At 44.2% G+C, this 8862-nt stretch overlaps 1 protein-coding gene across 1 annotated transcript in view; it reads left to right on the top strand.

Moving 5' to 3' along the window:
- The first annotated feature begins 355 nt into the window (after nucleotides 1-355).
- Nucleotides 356-8862, top strand: part of LOC124595387 (ATP-binding cassette sub-family C member 4-like) — a 291410-nt gene continuing 282903 nt past the window's right edge. Inside the window, exon 1 of the mRNA XM_047134107.1 lies at nucleotides 356-446. The gene's annotated coding sequence lies outside the window, so the exon portion shown is untranslated. The remainder of the gene's footprint in view (nucleotides 447-8862) is intronic.

The raw sequence follows: 8862 nt of genomic DNA, 5'->3' as shown, positions 1-8862 counted from the left end.
TAAATACAGCCAAGGCGGAATACGTAGTTGGAGATACATTCTCTTAAATGATGTCGAGATCGTCGGTTTCTCGCTTATCACACGGTTTCTACGTTCCCCTCTCTTATTGTTCTTCTCGAGCGAGTGCGCTGAGCGCGTCGAGAGCCATCGGCGGCGGCCGGCCACGCGTCCCGTTACTGCACACAGCCACCTGTGGCTGGCTGCTGCCGCCGCCCCTGAGCGCTTGACCCAAGGCCAGCACAGTAGCTGACGCCGCCGCCGTCGCCGCCACCGCTGCTGCTGGCCGCTGCCGCGCCGAGGGCTGCACCGCGCATGCGCGGAGGTTTCTGCGCTGGCGGCGACTTAAACCAAGCCTCCCTGCGCGCTCCACTCAGTTGTCATACAGGCTGTGTTAAGTCCAGGCATCATCCTGTGCTACTTCCTCTGCTATTATGTTCTGACAGTGGGTGAGTACCGCCTCATCTTATTTTTATAGTATTTACTGTCGCAGCAGTGGTTGGCTTAGTTCTGCGGTCTGCCTTTTCATTATTTTAATTCTTATTACTATCAATTACATATTTTTCTCCGTTTTATTAAAAGAGCACTTTTACTTACAAGCAAGCTTATGGTAGCAAGTGATTTATTACTTAGATAACTCGACGTTTGCAAAACGAGCCCGACACAGGCTTGGCATTTTTGATACCAGTAAAGCTATTGTGTCAGAAGCTTCACTGATCAAATGTGCGGTGTATCGTTGAATAGCCGATGAAAATGTGTAGTAATTACAGTAACATGTGTGATTAAAAAAAAAAAAAAAAAAACAGGCAGCAAGATTTCTTTCGGAAACGCGATGGTATGCTACGAGGCGTGTGCTAGACAGCGCTCAACATTTGCTATGAGATGAATGCAATGTGGACTCTGCATGTTCTCACATTTGTAGACAAATAGAAAGATTGACGAGGCCTACTAACAAAACAGACAGCCTGTATATCTACATCAGCAACAGGTAAATCACCATAGGAGTAGTGTCAAAAGTCCTTGTTCTTGTCACATATACTGATGTTTCCCCGTCCCTGCGTATCTTTAAGCCGCATGATTTCATTTTTGTACCGAATCAGGAGGAGCAGCGGTTGGGATTGGCCTCTCTCTGACGAGGACCACAGTTCAAATCACAGTCCAGACACCCAGATTTAGCTTTTGTATGGTTTCCCTACAACCCTTGAGACGAATTCTGGTATAGTTTATTTGAAATGGGCACCGCTGATTTCCTTCCCTATCTTTTCTAAAACGAGTTTTTGTTCTTTCTCTAGCAACCTTGTCGTCGAAGGGACGCTAAAACTTAAATCTGCCGTCCTTTTTACTTCTTGTTTTCACGTTCACTACGCTAGGTGAGATACTGTAGGATAGTCCTAAATTCGTAGTTATAAACCGGCAATAGGAGTTTCCGCCGTGTGTATTATCGGTAAGCGTAACTCTTGGCAGTTTTACCACGTCAGATATTCCAGCATTTCTGGCTCCCAGTACCTCCAGTCGAGCTAACCTCTGAGAATTCGTTCTCCACTTCGCCACATACGCTCGATGAGTCCTTTTCGTTTACCCACAGTTAGCTTCCATATACTGAAGTGCCATTTCATTACAGGTCGTACAAGAGTTCAACAGGCTTTTTCACATGTAAATCTTTTTATAGAATTCCGACGTTGTACCAATTACGTAAAATCTCACTATTGCATAACACCACGTTTTCTAGTGTCAGTTATCGCTACGGGATACCTGACGAGTGGACAGTTGTATATTCTTTCCTTTCTTTGCTTCAGCCGGCCGCTCTGACCGAGCGATTCTAGGCGCCTCAGTCCGGAACCGCGCTACTGCTACGGTAGCAGGTTCGAGTCCTGCCTGGGGCATGGATGTGTGTGATGTCCTTATGTTAGTCTAGGGGACTGATGACCTCATCAGATGTTAAGTGCCATAGTGCTTAGAGCCATTTGAACCAATCTTTGCTTCAAATTGATACCTTCTCAAGATATTTCTTTTTTCTTCATTAAGAAGTCTGTTGATGCGACTAATTCTATCAGCAGGCTTTAATCACAGACAATAAAAACAGCTGTGAAATGATTGATTTATGTTGGGTGTTCTGATTTCCGAAAATGACATATCGTCCCTGGGAACATCACGAACCTTGCCGACTAGGAGCGAAATTCATCTCCAGTACCACATTTATACTAGAATGCACTCCCAACTTAAAAGCTATAAACTGTATAAGGCCCCGTCTTCGGTGTTATTTCAGATTATTCCTGTACCAAACGGCAAGGTCCTCTGTTCGTTAGCACACACACATGTGTTCGCTAATGAGAATTAATGTAAAACCTAAAACGTCACTGCACTAACGCGGCACAGACAGACGTTGGTGCGCTAACTAGTTTGGCGTGTCAGTGTTTATCGTTGGAGTGTCAGTGAGGTCGCTACAGGCGACTTTTGTCATGCAAGTGCCACCCGAGGAACGCTCACTTCTGACACAGAAGGCGCCAAGTGTGCCCATATGTAGTTGTACAATGTGCGAGTCAAGTCATCAGATTAATGCTTTAAGTTTTTAAAAACAAGTTGCGAGACAGAAATGTGGCAGCAGCGGGGCGAAAAATAGACAAGCGTATATATTTTCAGTTTGCTGAAAAGTTTCGAAAATGAATTCAAAGATGCAGGAATACTAATTACTAATGTTTAAGGAACTGAAATCACTGTGCACGGAATTGTCTGATTACGAACGACAATAAATGTTAGCAAGGTATACAAGAATTACACCCGCCATCCACATCTCAATAAGCCTCTGCGGTACGTCGTTTGGTGAAACATAAGTACCATGCCAGTTTCATTAGAAGCCCTTTCCATTCCATTTGTGTGATTATGTCTGGAGAAAACGCTATGCACGCCTCTGCCCTAAGCCCGCATTTTATGTATTTTCATGGTTATTATATGTTATGTCCAGAATGTGTATGTTTAGGGGAGGGCAGACTGGAGTTCCCTGACTCTTCGTGAAAAACAGTTTTTCAGAATTTTAAAAGTAAATTTTTATCACTTGCTTTGTTTTGGTGTCACTCGCTGGATTCTACTGGACCTGGCTGTCACTTTTGCTATCGGGCTAACATATCGCTGACGACTGACGCAATGCATCTTAACATTCCTTATCGTTTCTTTAAATAATGATTGGTGAGAATTGCCGGACAGAGGAACAACACACAAGAATGTATCGATAATTGTTTCGCCACAGATGGATTACATAGCGATGAATTCTCCCAGTGTATCATAGCCAAATATCTGCTAGCCTTACAATTAAGAGATTTATGTGACTGTCCTACCTACCGTCGGTACAGGGAGTATTCCTACACGTTTGGCTCTTGTCAATAGATCTAGATCAGGGGTTCCCAACAAAATTTTCTCGAGGACCCCCTCATCGAGCATGATTGGTAACTTGTCATATCACAGTTTCAAGTACCTAAAAAAGCCAAATTAAGAGTCTTTTTATACGTTTTCTATTTTTGATACTTAGAAAAAACATTGATATATTCATTATTAAAAAATATTGAGCAGCCAAAACAAAAAATATGTTATCATGCGAAATATATTTAATATATTTTTTATTCTAATAGCATCTTGCAGACCCCTCTGGCATAGCCTGTTGGGAACCACTGCTCTAGATATTTATCGTCGGTGATATGCGATCTGTTCTCCTGTTTAGAAACTTTACATTATAATCCTATATGTTGAAAACCACCTTCCAGTTTTTCACACAAAATGACCACGCGTAAGACTTCTTTCATTTCATAATAACTCCCACGGACTGCACCTCTCTGTACACATCAGTGCTGTCCGCGAATATTCACAGAGCTCTAGCGACGTTACCCACAAAGTCACTTACGTATGCCGGCCGGTGTGGCCGAGCGGTTCTAGGCGCTTCAGTCTGGAACCGCGCGACCGCTACGGTCGCAGGTTCGAATCCTGCCTCGAGCATGGATGTGTGTGATGCCCTTAGGTTAGTTAGGTTTAAGTAGTTCTACGTTCTAGGGGACTGATGATCCCAGATGTTAAGTCCCATAGTGCTCAGAGCCATTTTTTTGTCACTTACGTATGTCCTGAATGGAAGCGGTCCGGCCAGGCACTCTCGACGTACGCCATATTGCCGGCTGCAGGTGGCCGCCAGAGTATTGGCTAGCCGCGTAGTGCCCTGATGGTACTCATGTTTGTTTGGACAACCGACGCTCTGTTTGTTTGCGTATGTATTCGAAGAGCAAAGTAGGCGCTGACGATGCGAGCTTACCGAGAACGGTCCGACGTACAAGGCGGCGCAAAGTCTTCTACCGCGAACGGTGCATCTGTATCCAGAGCCAGATTACGTACAAGAACGTGCATCGACTACTCTACTCTGAGAGCTCTAGCACAATAAAACTGCACTTTAGTATCCATAACACTGGAAGAAAATCTTATCAGCATGTAATTGTACTTGAGTACTCCTCGTCAGAGGTCGAGACGGACAGGCCAAAAAAATGGTTCAAATGGTTCTGAGCACTATGCGACTTAACTTCTGAGGTCATCAGTCGCCTAGAACTTAGAACTAATTAAACCTATGCGGTAGAGTTCTCGCTTCCCACGCCCGGGTTCCCGGGTTCGATTCCCGGCGGGGTCAGGGATTTTCTCTGCCTCGTGATGGCTGGGTGTCGTGTGCTGTCCTTAGGTTAGTTAGGTTTAAGTAGTTCTAAGTTCTAGGGGACTGATGACCATAGATGTTAAGTTCCATAGTGCTCAGATCCATTTGAACCAATTAAACCTAACTAACCTAAGGGCATCACTCACATCCATGCCCGAGGCAGGATTCGAACCTGCGACCGTAGCGGTCGCTCGGCTCAAGACTGCAGCGCCCAGAACCGCACGGCCACTACGACCGGCCAGACAGGCCATAGCTGACTTTTATTACGAGGGCGTATTTCTCATATCGAAGAAATGATCTGAGACAGCGGAGTACTTAAAGCGAAATGGCAGAACGGTCCGAATATTGGATGACTGTCGCTATGTTTTCTTGTGTCTTCTCAATTTAGAACTGAAGAAATTGTTTCTTAAACTGTATATTTGGAAAATATTTTTAAATGCTTGTCTGTTTGGCGACCTACTTCCTAGAAGAAAGTGCAGATCTTAACAAATACAGAATGCGTTGATTTACACCAGAAATAGTACCACTAATAATTCAAGTTTTTTCCAGTCTTTAGCCAAACAGATTCAGAATTTAAGAGACATTACCTGGAAAACCAATATGAAACCTTACATAAGCACTACACAATGGTTTTGACTGTGACGAGGTGTTTCCTCAATCATCAGGAAGTGTGCCACTGTCGTGGATTAAATCCCTAACTTCTCCACAACAGGCAAGTAATCTGTCCATTCTAACTTTTCCACAGCAGGCATGTAATCTGACCAGTGTATGAACGCGCTAAGCTGGGCGGTCACCTTGGCGCTTCTGGAGAGTGTTGCGTGTCGTCAACTGGTGAACCATTTCTCATTTCAGTCAGTTAAAAAAAGCAAAACCAACGTGCGGGTGACGACGAATTCATTACTTAGTTGTGTTTAGGGGCAGGCTACGCTTCATAGCTGTAGATTTCGACGAATTCCTTGCTCCAGCGCCGTTCGGCGTTCTCGCCTTATTACTGTCCAGAACGCTTTGTGTGGCTGCTCCATTAACGTACAGCAGGTGGCTCTCACAGAAAGCGGGACCACTTATTTACTGCTTAGAGTGCATTGGAAGGGAGAAAATTCCAAGGAGATCCGGAACCATGATTAATGTACAACTGAGCAATGTTTACTGCTTCTTTAGCACCGACTCCGAAGTGTCGTTTGCTTGTGCTTTTGTGCCTAACGTATCGCCTACTAGTACTACCATTCCTCCCCCCCCCCCCCCACCCGCTCCCCACATCGTCACACCCTGCGGCGCTCTTGGAGAATACCAAAAGAACTCCTCTATACGGAGTTTCAGAAATATGTGTGGCTTATGAAGCTAGTTCACGAAAGTAGTTGCATGTGGCTTCTGGCATTAAGATGAGAAATAAAGGAAGTTATTCCAATTTCTTTCTTACTGAGTTGCATCGAGACATGGGAGATATTTCGAACTCTCATAATTTCATATCTTTCCATCAGTATCTTATGAACAAGGACGGGGAAGAGAAATACTGTGGTTTTATGAAGGGATGATGCATTCTCCTGAAGTAATTTCGGATAATCAAAGGAAACACCTATCTGGCGGCGATCTGAACTACAATGCTACAGAAAGCGAGTCCAACCGCTGCTCCACCACGCTCAGCATCATGTTAATGAGAGACCTGTACCAAAACGATGCGACTTTGGAATGCTGAAGTTAGTAGGTTATTGAAGACGACAATACATTTAAAAAATGTAATACTTGCTACCCAGAACAATAGTCACGGAGAAGCTGAATGCTTACACAAACAACTTCCTTCCAACATCAGTGATACCTGTCGTTGTCTTCCTGGAGATGGCATGCTCTCGTCTTTCTCCCATGTCTGAACGTACTCAAATTGCTAGTTACAAGACGAGGTACAGTTTAACGTGAAGTTCCGGTGACAATGCAGTTTCGTATTTATCCCATTCCTGGAACACTCGCAGAAGTGAAAGCCACTTACAGAGCCAGAAAAAGTTTACAGGGTCAATAAGGGATCCATCTCGCAAGCGTTCGAATTACGAGAAGAAACTTCGAAAGTTATTTTTAGTGATCAGTTTTAATAAGGACATTCCTCCCCTGTCAAATCAATGTGTTTGCAATAACGCATGACTGCGTAGAAGAAAATTAGAGAATCGTGTCTACTCGCCGACGTGTAGCTGTAAGGCGGAGCGCTGGCCACGCGGCGGAAAGCGCTGCCGCAGTAGTGACGCCGGAGAGTCATCAACGCTGATGGAATTACGCTTTATGTCGAGAGTTACGGTACAGTAATGTGCTTTATGGCAGCTGTGATAAACCAAACTGTGAGATAATACCTCGAGCTAATGTCAGATGGGACGAGCAACTGCTAGAAATCCAATCTAGATCTCGTCCATTCTGTGCAAAAGGAAACTTAACGCGAAAGTATAACTAACAAGCTTCCTTTATCTGCTCCGTGATCAGTGCATTGTATTAATTACCTCTGGTTGCTCACCGGTCTCAAGTATCGTCTATTGCCACAAATGCTGCACAGCTTACAACTCGCAAACAGACTTTCTGGTTCAAATGGTTCAAACGGCTCTGAGCACTATGGGACTCAACTGCTGAGGTCATTAGTCCCCTAGAACTTAGAACTAGTTAAACGTAACTAACCTAAGGACATCACACACATCCATGCCCGAGGCAGGATTCGAACCTGCGACCGTAGCGGTCTCGCGGTTCCAGACTGCAGCGCCAGAACCGCGCGGCCACTTCGGCCGGCCAGACTTTCTGGATCGTATCTTTTTCTTTGACAGATTTTTAAACCACTGCCCGTGGCTGACTGTCGCAAAGGAGAGGTCTGATGAAAATCGGTCAAGACTTCTTGCTACACCAACACCATTATACGCACCTTTAGTTGAAGTGGGCTTCTTACAGGATACAATAGTAACTGTGAAAGGTGACTTTGTGGTGGCAACAGATCTATAGATGCTCTTATATACCTAAACAGTTCAAATTATAATGGTTGTACAACCGTGACGGCACATAAACCTTAAACACCAAATACTGGTTTACGAACTTCCAGCGTGCTGAAATAATTGCAGGTCAGCAACTTCTGTTAATCGATGCAACGTAAAACTAGCCAAAGTTGCAAATTTCACTTTTTTACTTACTTGATGACTAGTTTCGGGCCGCGACCTATTTTCAAATAATCCAGATAGTCAAAATGGTATTTTCAAAATACAAGAACCTTGTCAAAAATACGTATGTGCTATGAAGTGCAAGTGAACAGTCTTCTGTATGCTCTGTAACAGTTCACTCGCACATCATAATACATATATATCTTTGACATGGTTCTTGTATTTTTGGAAATACCATTACGACTACCTGGATTGAAATGAGTCTCGGCCCGAAATTAGTCATCGAGCAAATAAAAAGAGAACTTTGCAACTATGGCTGGTGTTCTTAACAAAAAAAAAAAAAAAATGTCGGACGGGAAACTGAAAATGGCTGCTCCAGAAAACAAGGCTGCGCAACCTTGTTCACTGAATGTAGCAAAACTTGGGACCCGGTTCTCGCAGTTCCCAAGAACTGTCGTCGTCAGAAGCAAGGTGTGGTAGCCTTTTTTCACAGAATTAATAGTTGCACGTTTGTTTTCAGTTCCAGCACAGAGCTTCGTAATGTTGCCCTGGTCGACGCCGAATCTGCCACTTACAACTCACAAAATAACTTTTGTACAGACTGATGCAAATCCTTCGTTTCGTGTTCAAATAAATTGCTGCTATTGACGAAAATACGTTACTAGTGTATGCGTTGGGTCCTGATAATTCATTGAAATGTTGCGAACATTGGAAACCACAATACCGTAGTATGAAATATAATAAATTTATCAGCCGATGAAAACTGAAGCGCTAAAGGGTAAGGCCGGCCGGTGTGGCCGAGCGGTTCTAGGCGCTACAGTCTGGAACCGCGCGACCGCTACGGTCGCAGGTTCGAATCCTGCCTCGGGCATGGGTGTGTGTGATGTCCTTAGATTAGTTCGGTTTAAGTACTTCTAAGTTCTAGGGGACTGATGACCTCAAAAGTTAAGTCCCATAGTGCTCAGAGCCATTTGAGCCATTTTTTTAAGCTAAAGGGTAAAGTTGGCAAAGATATGAGTCATGTAGGTGCAGAAAAATCACTTCTATAATGGCTGTTTACCACATCATGGA

This window comes from Schistocerca americana, chromosome 2, assembly GCF_021461395.2.
Source record: "Schistocerca americana isolate TAMUIC-IGC-003095 chromosome 2, iqSchAmer2.1, whole genome shotgun sequence".
Classification (NCBI taxonomy): Eukaryota; Metazoa; Arthropoda; class Insecta; order Orthoptera; family Acrididae; genus Schistocerca; species Schistocerca americana.
This window is presented reverse-complemented; position numbering and strand designations above follow the sequence as displayed.